Source organism: Herpailurus yagouaroundi, unplaced genomic scaffold, assembly GCF_014898765.1.
Source record: "Herpailurus yagouaroundi ecotype Mexico unplaced genomic scaffold, PumYag 192, whole genome shotgun sequence".
NCBI classification, from domain to species: Eukaryota; Metazoa; Chordata; class Mammalia; order Carnivora; family Felidae; genus Herpailurus; species Herpailurus yagouaroundi.
This window is the reverse complement of record NW_024412423.1, coordinates 6,521,064-6,537,302: the sequence shown is the minus strand read 5'-3', so window position 1 is coordinate 6,537,302 and position 16,239 is coordinate 6,521,064. Positions and strand designations below refer to the sequence as shown.

At 36.4% G+C, this 16,239-nt stretch overlaps 1 long non-coding RNA gene across 3 annotated transcripts in view; it reads left to right on the top strand.

The window, feature by feature from the left end:
* The window catches only part of LOC121010567 (uncharacterized), a 191,944-nt gene that overhangs the window by 122,658 nt on the left and 53,047 nt on the right, over positions 1-16,239 (top strand). For all 3 annotated transcript variants that reach the window (XR_005781235.1, XR_005781233.1, XR_005781234.1), the window contains one exon: positions 15,427-15,509. This is a non-coding gene — a long non-coding RNA (uncharacterized LOC121010567). The remainder of the gene's footprint in view (positions 1-15,426; positions 15,510-16,239) is intronic.

The window sequence follows — 16,239 nt, the reverse complement described above, 5'->3', positions numbered from 1 at the left end:
TCTTTCTGGCCTGCCAAGTTTCAAAAGAGAGATCAGTCACGAGTCTTATAGGTCTCCCTTTATATGTGAGGGCACGTTTACCCCTTGCTGCTTTCAGAATTTTCTCTTTATCCTTGTATTTTGCCAGTTTCACTATGATATGTCGTGCAGAAGATCGATTCAAGTTACGTCTGAAGGGAGTTCTCTGTGCCTCTTGGATTTCAATGCCTTTTTCCTTCCCCACTTCAGGGAAGTTCTCAGCTATTATTTCTTCAAGTACCCCTTCAGCACCTTTCCCTCTCTCTTCCTCCTCTGGGATACCGATTATGCGTATATTATTTCTTTTTAGTGTATCACTTAGTTCTCTAATTTTCCCCTCATACTCCTGGATTTTTTTATCTCTCTTTTTCTCAGCTTCCTCTTTTTCCATAACTTTGTCTTCTAGTTCACCTATTCTCTCCTCTGCCTCTCAATCCGAGCCGTGGTGGTTTCCATTTTGTTATGCATTTCGTTTAAAGCGTTTTTCAGCTCCTCGTGACTGTTCCTTAGTCCCTTGATCTCTGTAGCAAGAGATTCTCTGCTGTCAGCTATACTGTTTTCAAGCCCAGCGATTAATTTTATGACTATTATTCTAAATTCACTTTCTGTTATATTACTTAAATCCTTTTTGATCAGCTCATTAGCTGTTGTTATTTCCTGGAGATTCTTCTGAGGGGAATTCTTCTGCTTGGTCATTTTGGATAGTCCCTGGCGTGGTGAGGACCTGCAGGGCATTTCCCCTGTGCTGTGGTGTATAACTGGAGTTGGTGGGCGGAGCCGCAGTCAGACCTGATGTCTGCCCCCAGCCCACCGCTGGGGCCACAGTCAGACTGGTGTGTGCCTTCTCTTCCCCTCTCCTAGGGGCGGGATTCACTGTGGGGTGGGGTGGCCTGTCTGGGCTAGTTGCACACTGCCAGGCTTGTGATGCTGGGGATCTGGCGTCTTAGCTGGGGTGGGTAGGCAAGGTGCACAGGGGCAGGAGGGGCAGGCTTAGCTTGCTTCTCCTTAGGTGATCCACTTCAGGAGGGGCCCTGTGGCAGCAGGAGGGAGTCAGATCCGCTGCCGGAGGTTTGGCTCCGCAGAAGCGCAGAGTTTGGTGTTTGGGTGGAGCGAGCAAGTTCCCTGGCAGGAACTGGTTCTCTTTGGGATTTTGGCTGGGGGATGGGCGGGGGAGATGGCGCTGGTGAGCGCCTTTGTTCCCCACTAAACTGAGCTGTGTAGTCCGGGGGCTCAGCAGCTCTCCTTCCCTTTGTCCTCCAGCCTTCCCGCTTTCTGAGCAGAGCTGTTAACTTATGACCTCCCAGCCACTAAGTCGCGCTTGTTGTCGGAACACAGTCCGTCAGGCCCCTCCGCTTTTGCAAGCCAGACTCGGGGGTTCTGCTTGGCCGGCGAGCCGCCCCTCCGCCCGGCTCCCTCCCGCCGGTCCGTGGAGCGCGCACTGCCTCGCCGCCCTTCCTACCCTCTTCCGTGGGCCTCTCGTCTGCGCTTGGCTCCGGCGACTCTATTCTGCTAATCCTCTGGTGGTTTTCTGCGTTATTTAGGCAGGTGTAGGTGGAATCTAAGTGATCAGCAGGACGCTAGGTGAGCCCAGCGTCCTCCTACGCCGCCATCTTCCCTCCCCTCACGAAGGTTCCTTTTAGAACTACTTTTGCTGCATCACTTTTTAAAAATGTTTATTTATTTTTGAGAGACCAAGATGGAGACAGAGAGTGAGTGGGGAAGGGGCAGAGAGAGGGCGGGACATAGAATCCAAAGGAGGCTCAGGCTCTGAGCTGTCAGGACAGAGTCCAATGCTGGGCTCAAACTCACAAACCTTGAGATCATGACCTGAGCTGAAGTCCAATGCTTAACTGATTGAGCCGCCCAGGCACCCCTACTGCATCACTTTTTGAACCATTTTTTTTTTCCATTTGTATTTTTCTCCAGGAAATTTTCGTTTTCTTCTTGATTTCTTGTATGAAGCATTGGTTGTTTAGTGGCACATAGTTTAGGTTCCACATGTTTCCATTTTTTGTCCTGGTTTTTTTTTTTTTTCCATTTTTATTTTCATGTAATGATTTTGAGTTCATATTGTTGTGGTTAGAAAAGATGCCTGATATGATTTCAGTCTTCTTAAATTATTTGAAACTTATTTTGTGGCCTAATACATGATGTATCTTGGAAAATGACCCATGTGTACTTGCAAAGGAGTATATTAAGCTGTTTTTGGATGGAATGTTTTGTGCATATATGTTAAATCCCTCTGTTCTAATGTGTCATTCTAACCCTTTTTCATACTGCTTTTGTATCTGGATGAAATATCCATTGGTATAGGTGGAGTGGTAAAGTCCCTTACTGTTATTATTGTACTGTTAATTTTTCCCTTTATATATGTTAGTATTTGCTTTTTATATTTAGGTGCTTCTCTGTTAAGTGCATAGGTATTTACAATTATTATATTCTCTTGTTGAATTGATCTTTTTATCATTATGTAATATCCTTCCTTATATTTTTTCAGTCTGTGTTTTTTTTTTTTTAATTTTTAACATTTATTTATTTTTGAGAGAGACAGAGCATGGAGCCTGATGTGGGGCTTGAACCCACAAACAGTGAGATCATGAGCTGAGCCAAGTCGGACGCTTAACCAACTGAGCCACCCAAGTGCTCCTTTCAGTCTTTGTTTTAAAGTGTTTTGCCTGATATATGTATTGTTCTCCCAGATTATTTTTCTCTTCATTTGCTTGGAATATCTTTTTCCATCTCTTCGCTTTCAGTCTGTATGTGTCTTTAAATCTAAAGTGAGTTTCTTGTAAGCAGCATATTGATGGGTCTTTTCTTTTTTAATCCCTTCAGTCACCTTATGTCTTTTGAATGGAGTATTTATTCAATTTATATTTAAAGTAATTGCTCATAGGTATGTACCTATTGTCATTTTGTCATTGTTTTCTGGTTGTATTTGTAGTTCTCTCTTTTTTTATTTGCTCTTTTCCTTTGTAATTTGATGATTTTCTTTAGTGTTATACTTGGATTCCTTTCTTTTTATCTTTTTTATACTGCAATAGGTTTTTGGTTTGTGGTTACCATGATGTTCATATATAACATCCTATGCATATAGCAGTCTATAATAAGTCAATGGTAGCCTAAGTTTAAACACATTCTAAAAGCACTATATTTTTCCTCCTCCCTCCCCACTTCATATATATGATGTCATATTTTCCATCTTTTCACTTTGTGTATCCCTTCACTAGTTTTCATCAATATAATTGATTTAACTACCATTGTCTTTTAATCTTCCTAGTAACTTCATAAGTGATTGATCTACTACCTGTAACGTATGTTTGTTTTTGCTAGTGAATTTCCACCACAATAGATTGTGGGAAAATGCCTAAGAAGAGCAAGAAAGCCAGGATGGCAGAAACAGAATAAGTAAGAAAGGCAAGAGCAGCAACCCTTACCTTATCACACTTAACTTCATTTCCATGCTTGGCATTCACTTGCTTCCAGGAATGTTCTGTTCCAAAATTTGCCCATAATTGTCTCCCTTACCTTTTTAAAGCCTGTTCAAATATTCCCTTAATACAAGTGATGCTTTCCTAACTGACTTATTTTAAATTACACCATTTTCCCACCATCTATTGTTGCCTCCTTGTTCTTTTACGTTGCTTTACATTCTTCATAGCACTTAACACTTCATAGCACATAGCACTTACTGTACTACTTACCTGTCTCTTTAACACACACACACACACACACACACACACACACACACACACACCCTAGCATATCTGCTTCCACTGGAATGTAAATTCCAAAAGAATAAGGATTGTTACCTGCTTTTTCTATTGCTTTTTCCTCATCTCCAGGAATAGTGCCTAAAGCATAGTAGATAGTCAAATGATACGTTGGATGAATATATGAACACACACACTATCTAGTGGCCTAAATGTATCTGTACACTATCTAACACACTATCAAGTGGCCTAAATGTAGCTATAACACACTATCTAACACACTATCAAGTGGCCTAACTGTAGCTCTAACAACAATGATGAGTATTGACACTGCTGGTCACTTTTCAAGTGATTCTTATATTTCATATATATGTACATTATATTTTACATATATATGTATATATGTAATGTTTATTTGAGAAAGAGAGAGTGAGAGAGGGGCAGAGAGAGGAGAGAGAGAATCCCCAAGCAGGCTCCACAAGGTCAGCACACAGCTTGATGTGGTGAAGTCATGAACCATGAGATCATGACCTCAGCTGAAATCAAGAGTGGTACACTGACTGAGCCACCCAAGAACCCCATATAGTCTTATATTTTTAATCTCATATGTGTAGAGAAGAGTCAGTGAGGGTGTGCATAAAACTGTTAAAAAATTTATCTTTGAGTGTTGAGAGTATAGAAGATTGTTTTATGTTGTGTTGACCTCTCTTTTCTAAATGTTCATCTGTAAACCTATCTTATCATTATAATAAAAAAGATATATAGGAGATAGTTCCTCTTTTAGCTCTCTTATTTTGTCTTGTAATCAGGCTCTTAAAGACACCATGTGATTTAGGAAAAAGACATTTCAAAAGAACATTTCACAAACAATGGATATCTCTAATCATGGTTTTAAGTGTATATAATGTTTGCTTACTGTATTCTAAATACTTGTTGGTCTTAAAGAGAAAAGAAGTAAATGAAAAAAATCTCTCCATAGAGTTTCTGGACAGCAAGTAAAAACCTACTTAAGGCATTTCTAGCTTACACAAGGCAAGAAAAACTGAATCATAGTTTCCCTGATTTCAGCACTGAAAGGAAGTCATTAAAGAGTGCAAAAACTGAAAAGGATCAAACAAAAAGCCTTCAGTCCCCCAAATATCCAATAGTGCAATACTCATGATAAAAAAATGGACTAATCTATTCCCAGAAATGAAGTAACAATTTAAGAAATAAAGCAAAAATATAATCTCACACACCAAAATATACTTAGGCTACTTTAAAATAGGCTTATAGACTCAAGTTTTGCTTATAATGTGACTTTGCAAGAATCGAAACTAATTGAATTTGGGAAGTGTCAAGCACTATTTATAAGCAAAACCAAATGCTATGAGCTTTTGAAACTCAAATCCAGTTTAAGCTTGAATGAACTCAATTTACAAATTCAGACTTTTAACTTGCTGTATAAAATTCATATGGGGGTAACATGCTTTCATCAGCAATTAATTGGGAGTTCATACCTATACATTCTATTCTTTTTATTTTCTTTTTTGCAAATTATAGAGATACTCTGTAACCTTGAAATAAAGATGGGAAAGTGAAGGCATTTAGAGTAAGTCACCCCAAAATCTGCCACTTTGGCATGTGGACTATTTTGAACTGAAGGCAATTCAAACCCAGAAGACTCAAGAAAAAACACTTTCACCCTTAAACTACTTAAAATAATTTAGATAGAGAGCCTCATCCAGAAAGAGAGCTAGTACCAAGAGATAACTTTTTTTTTTCATCTGAATGGCCTATCTGTATGGAAAGAGAAACATTTAATTGCCAAACATCTGCTCTTGTTATTGTATGTGAATTACCCTCTTCCCATTTGAAGGCTGGGCTCTATCCCATTCCTTACCTCAAAATGACATATAAGCCTCACTTGGCTTCTTCTTGGGTATTATATAGCTTCTTCTATATAGAATATAGCTTCTTCTTGGGTATGACTTTCTTTTGGGGCCCCTGCATGTGTCATTAAATTTGTTTTTCTCCTGTGAATCTGTGTTAGGTTAGTTTGATTATTGGACCACCCAAAGAACCTAGAAGGGTAGAAGGAAATTTTTTTTCCTCCCCATGAAGGTAAAGGATGGAAAAAAAAAGGGTATCTAGTTGGGTCAGTTTGTCTCCTATCCTTCAAAAGATGTGTCTAGAATGTAAATGGGGACTGAAACATTCTTACACATTTCTCCTGAGAATTGATTGAGGCTGGGACTTCCAGAATGGGTAATGCAACCTGATTGTTCATCTATCATAACTGTACAATAAAGTGTCACTATCAGGAATCACAATGGTTTAAGCACATTTAAAGGAGTCTTATTCCCAGTTCCAAGAGATTCACCTTGATATAATGAGAAGCCAGGATCCTGGATATGTGGCTACAAAGAGTGAAGGCTTAGTACACAAACCAAGATAGGCAAGCAAGGTAATAGTATTAGCCGGAGCCTGTGTGCTGACAGTGTGAAACAAGATGAGTGACTATTAGATGTAAAGTCATGGATGCCAATAGAGGTAACACAAAACGATGACAGAAATCAACTAGAAGGACTGAGCTGGCATAGCTGTTTGATGACAATACACCAAGAAAGTATACTCTGTGAATCTAGTAGTACTGTTTCTATAAACTTCAGCACTAGTTCGTGCAATTGTCAGCTAAGATTGCTTGGTTTTATGAAGGGTTGCTGCCATGGTGCTACAAGAGTATGATAATTAGAAGGCCAGTCTTTTATTAGAAGGCTGATGCGCAACAACAAATACCCCCACAGGGACAAGAAGTGGTGAGAATTCCACAATAGAAGAGTTACTTTCTTTTCAGAAGACTTTATGGGTTCAGTCACCTGTTCCTATATATTCACCTTTCCTCAAGGACACTTTGTCCTACTTGTTAATGGTTTACTTGATGTATTTCTTCTAATACGTGTCCTACTCTGTTCACATTTAGTTCTCTGACACAGTCAGAAAGATATCTTAGTACCTCTCTTCTCTTTATGGACTCCTCTCTGTTGTTCCATCAATGATTTCAGTATCCAGCCCCAGGCCAGTGTCCATTTTTGCTGACCCACTGCAGCGTGATCTGTCTTGACTTCTGCTTCACATATTCCAGGCCAACATCTTGCCAAAGCTGCATGGTGTGCAGAACCCACGTGGATCTAGGCATCCATTCTAACTCAGGCATGAACTTGCAAGTATGAGCTAATTAATGACTTATCAGAAAATTCTTAATTAATAGGGAACTACAGTCTCCCAGCTGGACAATTCAGCATTTTTTTTCCTCCATGGTTCATGGAAGAATGCCAAGAAGCATAAATTCCAAGTTGCCCATGGCAGTGAGCAACTCATTGCATCCTTGAATTGATTATTTCAAATGCCTTACCAGTTTCATAAGAACTAGTTTTTCATTCATATTCCCTGGGATAAGTTCCCATAATATATTTACCTATTTAAAGAAGATTGTCTCAGGCTCTGGTTTACAGAGGGACTCAAACTTTAATAGTCTTCATTTTATATTCCCTGGTCTGGGGGAAAAATTGGAAGCAGCTTTTCTCAGGATGTTAGGTAGAACACATCTTTCTCAAGATAATTTTTTAAAGTTTTATTCCAGACTAAATTAGGAAAGCACTAATATTGTGCTATATGTAAGGATTTGAAAAGTTTCGCACATAAATTTGCCTGTTTGGTTTAACTCTTAATTTCCTCAGCTTTTTGGACCAACAGAAAACTTTAAAAAACCATAACTGTTTTTTATATTTATTTAACTTCAAGTTGTTACCATACCATGTAGTATTGGTTTCAAGAGTGGCAATAACTATTAGTGACCAATGGCAAAAAGGACATTGATAGCCACAGGAAAAACAAAAATAAAAACCAAAGAAAAAACAGAATTCCATGAAATTTGTCATAAGAAATACTGTGATGAATTTCTTTTTTTTTTTTTGTAACATGTAATTTATTGTCACATTGGTTTCCTTACAGCAAACAGTGCTCATCCCAACAGGTGCCTTCTTCAATGCCCATCACCCACACTTTCCCCTCTCTCCCAACCCCCACCTACCCTTAGTTTGTTCTCAGCCCTTAAGAGTCTCTTATGTTTTGGCTCCCTCCCTCTCTAACTTTACTTTTTCCCCTTCCCTTCCTCCATGGTCTTCTGTCAAGTTTCTCAGGATCCACATAAGAGTGAAAACGTATGGTATCTGTCTTTCTCTGTATGACTTATTTCACTTAGCATAACACTCTCCAGTTCCATCCACCTTGATACAAAAGGCCAGATTTCATTCCTTCTCATTGCCATGTAGTATTCCATGGTGTATATAAACCACAATTTCTTTATCCATTCATGTGATGAATTTCTTAATACTGATATATCACTGGGTTATCTCTGAAATTGCACATAATGCTCAAAAAATGCATGCCATTCATAAGAGATGCCTGCCTTTAGGAGTCACTTTCTATGTTTTCCTATAACTCCTCAAGCAAGGACCTTGTGGGAAATTTTAACTGATGAGAAAGTTTAGTTGCATCCAATCGAGTGTAATCCAGCTTGCCAGCCTGTCTGCCTGCCTTCCTTTTTTCATTCTCTCCTTCCTTCTTTTATTTCTTCCCTCCATTTCTCCCTTCTTTCTTCCTTTTTTTCATCTTTCTTAGAAGACATTATTGAAGAGGAAGGTATTGAATGCACAAAGAAAATAAAAATGCTGTTATTATTATAGAATGTATCAAATCAAACCTGAAATTAATGTATCAAAGGGATAGAATTCTTAGAAAGTTTTTATTCCCCAAATAAGGAATTTTGAGACTTGAATTAAATAAAAATGTCAATTCATATATTGATGTAGATTGGGGAAAAAGTCTTTGCTACTCCACCAATAATTCTCTTTTTTTCTTTTATAACTTTATTTTTTTATTATAATATTTTCAAACATATGAAAATAATTATATAATGAGTAACAATATACCCAACACTGGCTTAGCAGCTTTTAACATTTGGCATATTTGTTTCATCTACTTGCTAGAATAATTTTATAGTGAGGTACAAAAATCATAGCATTCACCTTATGTACTTCAGTATGGGATCAATAGGAAATAACGACATTGTGTTAAGTACCACTTAATACCTTTATCATACCTACCAGTAATTCCCTGACACCATCTAACATTTACATCATATTCAGTTTCATGCAAAACCTCTTGATCATAACATATTAATGTTATAATTAATTTGTGTTTCTTTTAATTTTAAAAATACCTTTTTATGACTTTCATGGAGTTTTGAAGAAACCCCACCAGTTGTCTAATAAAATGTCTTACATTCTAGATTTCTCACATTGTTTCTTTTGATGCCATTGAAAGTGTTCCTCTATCCTTTGCATTGTAAGTCAGAAATTGAATGTAAAGGATTTATAGAATTCTGGTTAAATATTTTCAAAAGGGAAGTTCCATAGTAGATGTAACATGATAAGATTTTATTTGAAATATATATTTATTGAGAGTCTATTCTATAGTAAACATTGTGTACACCAGTGTAAATGTATTGGGAATGAAAACATTAAATCTTTGCTCATAAAGATCTCATGATCTTCTATCAAGTTCTCTGAATAGATAGCACTTTTCCAGCTGAAAAGATAAGTTTTAGGGTTATCCTTTCTCTTTAATATAAAGACTGCTTCTCCTTTTCTATTTGTATTTTTAAATTTTTAATTCAAATATAGTTGTACAATATTTCAAAAACATAGTGATTCAACAATTGTATCCATTATAAAATGATCACTGTAAATCTAGTTACCATCTGTCACCATATAAAATTATTATAATATTGTTGACTGCATTTCCCATGCTATACTTTAGATGCTCATGAATTATTTATTTCATAACTGCAAGTTTGTACCTTTTAATCTCTTCTATGTATTTCACCTATCCCCCCCCCCCCCAGACTCCCCTTCTGGAAACCACTGCTTTGTTGTCTATAATTATCAGCCTATTTCTATTTCTGTTGTGGGTTTTGCTTTTTAAGTGTACAAATAAGTGAAATCCTACTGTCTCTGACTTTTTCTGTCTCATTTATTTCACTTAGCATAATATCCTCTAAGTCAGTCTGTGATGCTGGAACTGGCAAAATTATATCTATTTCTATGAATAAGTGATATTTCATTTGGTATACCACATCTTCTTTATCCATTTGGACACTTAGGTTGCTTTCATATTGTGGCTATTGCAAATAGTAAGTAATGTTGCAGTAAACATAGGACTGCATAGATCCATATATATTTTGAATTAGTATTTTCATTTTTTTTATTGGCATTACCATTTTCTTATGGCAGATAACCAGGAGTGAAATTACCGGGTCGTATGGTATTTCTATTTGTACTTTTTTGAGGATCCTCCATACAGTTTTCCATACTGGCTGCCCTAGTTTTATATTCCTGCCAACAGTGCGTGAGGGTCCCCTTTTCTCCACATCCTTGCCAACACTTGTCATTTATTGTATTTTTGACACTAGCCAAAAGAGTGATATTCAATTGTAGTTTTGATTTGCATTTCTCTGATGATTAGCGATGTTGAGCATCTTTTCACGTGTCTGTTGCCCATCTGTAAGTCTTTGGAAATATATATATTCTCGTCCTCTGCCCATTTTTTAATCTTTTTTTTTTTTTTGAGTTGTAGGAGGACTTTATATATTTTGGAAATTAACATCCTATCAGCTAAATCATCTTCAGACATCTTCCATTCAGTAGGCTGCCTTTTCATTTTGTTGATGGTTACCTTTGCTTTGCAAAACTTTTTGGTTTGATGTAGCCCTAATAGTTTATTTTGCTTTTGTTTCCCTTGCCTGAAGAGACAGATTCAGATCAATGTTCAAGAGATTACTGTTTATATTTTCTTCTAGGAGTTTTGTGGTTTTAGGTCTTAATACAGGTCTTTAATACATTTGGGTTTATTTTTGTCTGTAGTGTAAGAAAATGGTCCAGTTTCATTCTTTTGTATGTAGTTGTCCAGTTTTCCCATAACCATTTATTAAAGACTGCCTTTCCTGTAGTGGATTCCTGCCTCCTTTATTGAAGATTAAGTGACCATATAAGCATGGGATTATTTCTGGGTTCTCTATTCTGTTCCACTCATCTACATGTCTACTTTGTATAGTACCATACTGTTTTGATTGCTATACCTTTATAAAATAGCTTGAGTTCTGAGATTGTGATAGCTCTCTAGTTGTTTTGTTTTGTTTTGTTGTTGTTGTTGTTGTTTTATCTCAAGATTGCTTTAGCTGTTCAGGGTGTTTTGTCCTTCCCTATAAATTTTAGGATTTTTTTGTTTAGGTCTGTGAAAAATACTATGGTATCATGTTAGGGACTGCACTGAATGGTTTCAGTGGAATAGGTTTTTTAATAATATTCTTATTAGTGGTATATATTTTTCATTTATTTGTGCCATCTCTGATTTGATTTATCCAGGTTTTATAATTTTCAGAGTACAGGACTTTCATCTCCTTTGTTAAATTTATTCCTAGGTATTTTATTTTTTTATGATGCAATTGTAAATGGAACTGTTTTCTTATTTTCTTTTTGCTACTTTGTTTTTAGTGTGTAAAAACGTACCAGATGCTGTATATTGATTATTGATTCCTATACCTTAACTGAAATTATTTATATGTTTAGTTTTCTGATGGAGTCTTCAGGATTTTCTATATGGAATATGTCACTACAAAGAGTAACAGTATAACTTCTTCCTTATCAATTTTATCAATTTGGACACTTTTATTTCATTTCTGGTCTTACTGCTGTGTCCAGGACTTCTAGTACTATGCAGAATAAAAGTAGTAAGAGTGGACAACTTTGCCTTGTTCCTAATCTTAAAGAAAAATCTTTAGCTTTTCACCATTGAATACAATGTTAGCTGTGGGTTTTTCATGTATGGCCTTTATTATGTTGAGCTATGTTCCCTCTAATCCCACTCTGTTGAGATTTTTTTTTTTAATCACAAATCGATGTTTAATTTTGTCATATGCCTTTTTTTCCATTTGTTGAGATAATCATGTGATTTTTGGTTTTTTTTATTAATGTGATATATATGTTAATTGATTTACAGATATTGAACCATCCTTGCATCCCCTGAATAAAACCCAGGTGATGGTGGTGAATGATCCTCTTAATTTGGCTTGCTAATATTTTGTGGAGGATTTTTGTAACTATGTTCATCAGGGATATTAGTCTGTAATTTTAATTTTTTTTAATGTTTTATTTATTTTTGAGAGATAGAGACAAACTGTGAGCAGGGGAGGAGCAGTGAGAGGGGGAGACACAGAACCTGAAGCAGACTCCAGGCTCTAAGCTGTCAGCACAGAGCCCAGTACAGGGCTTAAACTCACAAACCATGAGATCATGACCTGAGCCAAAGCTGGACACTTAAATGACTGAGCCACCCAGGTGCCCCTGATTTGTAATTTTTACAGAGTCTCTTTTAATATTTGTATTTGTGTTTCTGCGTGTCAGTTTTAACTTTGAGTCTTCCTTTTTTTGTTTGTTTTTGTTTTTTGTTTTGATAATTCTGGATAAACATTTATCAATTTTGTTTATGTTTTCAAAGAACCTGAGCCAAACTCTGGAACTTAATGAACTGAGTCACCCAGGGGCTCCTGTAATTTTAACTTTTTTTTTTTTTAATGTTTATTTATTTTTGAGAGAGAGACAGAATGCAAGTGGGTCAGGGTCAGAGAGAGAGGGAGGCGCAGAATCTGAAGAGGCTCCAGGCTCTGAGCTGTCAGCACAGAGCCTGATGTGGGGCTCGAACCCACGAGCCCTGAGATCATGACCTGAGCCATAGTCAGACGCTGAACCGACTGCCACCCAGGCGCCCCTAATTTTAACTTTTTTTTATAGTGTCTTTGTCTGGTTATGGTTTCAGGGTAATGCAGGGTCATAATAGAAATTGGGAAAAGTTTCTTCCTCAAATTTTTGGAATATTTTGGCAAGGATATATATTAGCTCTTCTTTAAATTTTGATAAAATTAATATGTGAAGCTATCTGGTCCTGGACTTGTGTTCATTGGGAGCTTTTGATCACTGATTTTATTTCATTACTAGTAATTGGTCTTTTTAGGTTTTCTATTTTCTCCTGATTCAGTTTTTAAAGATATGTTTCTAGGAATTTATCAATTTCTGCTAGGTTTTCCAATTTGTTGATTTAAAATTTTTAATGATTATTTGATTTTGAGAGACGGAGAGAGGACGAGCAGGGGAGGGGCAAAGAAAGAAGGAGACACAGAATGTGAAGCAAGCTCTAGGCTGTGAGCTGTCAGCACAGAGCCCAATGTGGGGATCAGACTCACAAACCCTGAGATCATGACCTGAGCTAAAGTTGGACACTTACTGAGCCACCCAGGTGCCCCTGATTTATAATTTTTACCGAGTCTCTTTTATTATTTGTATTTCTGTTTCTGGGTGTCAGTTTTAACTTTTATTTCTACTTTTATTTGAGTCCTCCTTTTTTGTTTTTGTTTTTTTTTTTTGATAACTCTGGATAAACATTTATCAATTTTGTTTTTGTTTTCAAGGAACCAACCCTCAGTTTTGATTTTTTTCTATTTTTTTTTTTTTTTTTTTAATGTTTGTTTATTTTGAGAGGAAGAGAAAAGGAGGCAGAGAGAGAGGTAGAGAGAGAATCCCAAGCAGGCTCCATGTTCACCATGGAGCCCTATGCAGGGCTCAATCTCATGACTGTTGCTATGACCTGAGCCCAAATCAAGAGTTGGGCAGTCAACTGACTGAGCCACACAGGTGCTCCCCTATTATTTTCTTAATAGTTTACATGATCATAATGATTTCCTTCCTTCTCCTAACTTTGGACTTTGTTCGTATTATTAATTCCTCTAGGCAAAGTTTAGATTGTGTTATTTTTGAGATTTTTCCTTATTTTTGAGGTAGGCTTATTTTGCTATAAATTTCCCATTTAGAATAGCTTTTGCTGCATTCCCCCAAATTTTAAACATTCTGTTTCTTTCTTTTTTTGTCAGTCTCTAGATATTTTTAAATTTTCTCTCTGATTTTGCTCCTTAGCCTCTAGGTTTTGAGTAATATATTTTTTTTTATTTGCCTCTGTTTGTATTTTGTTGATTTTTTTCTTCTTGAAATTTATTTCTAGTTTCATAACCTTGTGGCCAGAGAATAAGCTTTATTAGTTCAACCATTTAAAAATGTTTGAAACTTTTTTTGTGGCCTAATGTGATACATCCTGGAGAATGTTCCATATGTACCTGAAAAGAATGTTTATTATGTTGATTTTGGATAGAATGTTCTGCATATATCTTTTTAGTCCATCTGGTCTAAGGTGTCATTTAAAGCCATTGTTTCCCTGTTGATTTTCTATCTGGATGATTTATCCATTGATACAAGTGGGGTGTTAAAATCCCTACTGTTATTATATTATTATCAGTTTCTTCCTTTATTATCTGTTAATATTTACTTTCTATATTTAGATCCTCCTGTGTTGGAAGCACAGATATTTACAATTGTTACTTCCTCTTGTTGGACTCAGCCTTTTATCATTCTGTAATACCCTTCTCTGTCTCTTGTTACAGTTTTGATTTTAAAGTCTATTGCTGGGGTGCTTGGGTGGCTCAGTCAGTTGACTTCAACTCGGTTCATGATCTCAGGGTTTGTGGGTTCGAGCGCCACTTCTGGCTCTGTGCTGGCAGCTCAGATCCTGGAGCCTGCTTTGGATTCTGTGTCTCCCTCTCTCTGCCCCTCCTCTGCTCACGCTCTCTCTCTCTCAAATGAGCAAACATGAAATAAATAAGTACATATATACATACATACATACATACGTACATACATACATAATGTCTATTGCTAATCCAGCCTTATTTTCCTTCTTTCTTTTAGGTGGAGTATATTTCTCCACACCTTTACTTTCAGAGTGTATGTGTCTTTAGTTCTGACGTGAATCTATTGTGGGAAGAATGTACTTCGTTTTTGTTTTTGTTTGTTTTGGTTTTGTCTTATCCACTTAGATACTCTTTTGATTGGATCATTTATTTCATTTACATTAAAGTGGTTATTGATAGATAGGTACTTACTGCCATTTTCTTAATTGTTTTCTGGGTTTTTTTTTTGTAGTTCTCTGTTCCTTCTTTTTTCTCTTCCCTTGGGATAGATATGATGATTTTCTTTAGTGTCATGTTTGGAATCCTTTCTCTTTACCTTTGTGAATGAATCATAGGTTTTCCTTTTGTGAACTGTGAGGTCCATATATAAAATCCTATGTATATAGCAGTATGAACACCTTCTAAAAGAGCTACGTTTTTATTATCCCCCTCCATATTTTTAAATATAACTGTCACATTTTATGTCATTTTGTGTACCCTTTATTTTTTTAGATAGACTTGATTTTACTATTAGTGTCTTTTAATGTTATACTACCTTTGTAAGTGATTAATCTAATACTTTTATTGTATGTTTGCTTTTACCAATGAAATTTTTTTATTTTCATAATTTTCTTCTACTGATGACCTTTTCTTTTCCATATAGAGAAGTCCCTTTAATGTTTCTGGTAAGGCTGGTTTAATGGTGATGAACTCCTTTAAATCATGTTTTTCTTTAAAATTCTTTATTCCTTCTTCAATTCTAAATGATAATCTTGCTGTGCACAATATTTTTGGTTATATTTTTGTTTCTGTTTTTTCTTTCAGCCCTTTGAATATATCATGTCCCACCCTTCTGGTCAGCAACGTTTCTACTGAACAATCAGTGATAGCCTTATTGGGTTTCTCTGGTATGTAACTTTTGGTTTTTTGTCTTTCTGCTTTTAGATTCTCTTTTATTTTTGCCATTTTAATTATTATATGTCTTGTGTACCTCTTTGGTGTTAATCTTGGAAAAGGCTTTCTGTATTTCATAGGCCTGGATATTTGCTTATTTTCCCATGTTGGGGATACTTTAAGCTATCATTTTTTCAAATAAGTGTTTTACCTCCTCTGTCTCTTCTTCTTCTGGGAGGGCCATAATGTGAAAGTTACTGTTCTTGACTTCGTCACAGAATTTCCTTAAGCCATCCTAATTTTTAAATTCTTCTTTGCTGTTCAGCTTGGGTGCTTTCCACCACCCTGTCTTATAAATCACTGATCAGTTCTTCTGCATGGTCCAATCTGCTGTTGATTCTAATTTTCATTTTATTCAAATTTGATATTTTTTTTCGTATTTTCTGTCCCTTTGTTGACATTGTCCCTGAGTACATCCACCTTTTTCTCAAGTCCCTGGAGCACCTTTGTGATCATTACTTTGTACTTTTTACCAAGTAGATGGCTTATCTCCATTTCAGGTGGTTCTTTCTAAGGTTTTGTTCTTTCATTTGGAACACAGTTTTATGCTTTCTCACTCTGTGTTCTTTTCTATATTTGTTCCTATGAATTAGGTGGAACAGCTACTTTTCCTGTCTTAAACGAGGTGCCTTGTGTAGGAACGTACTGTGTAGAAATTGTACATACCTTGTGGCTTTGGCTGGC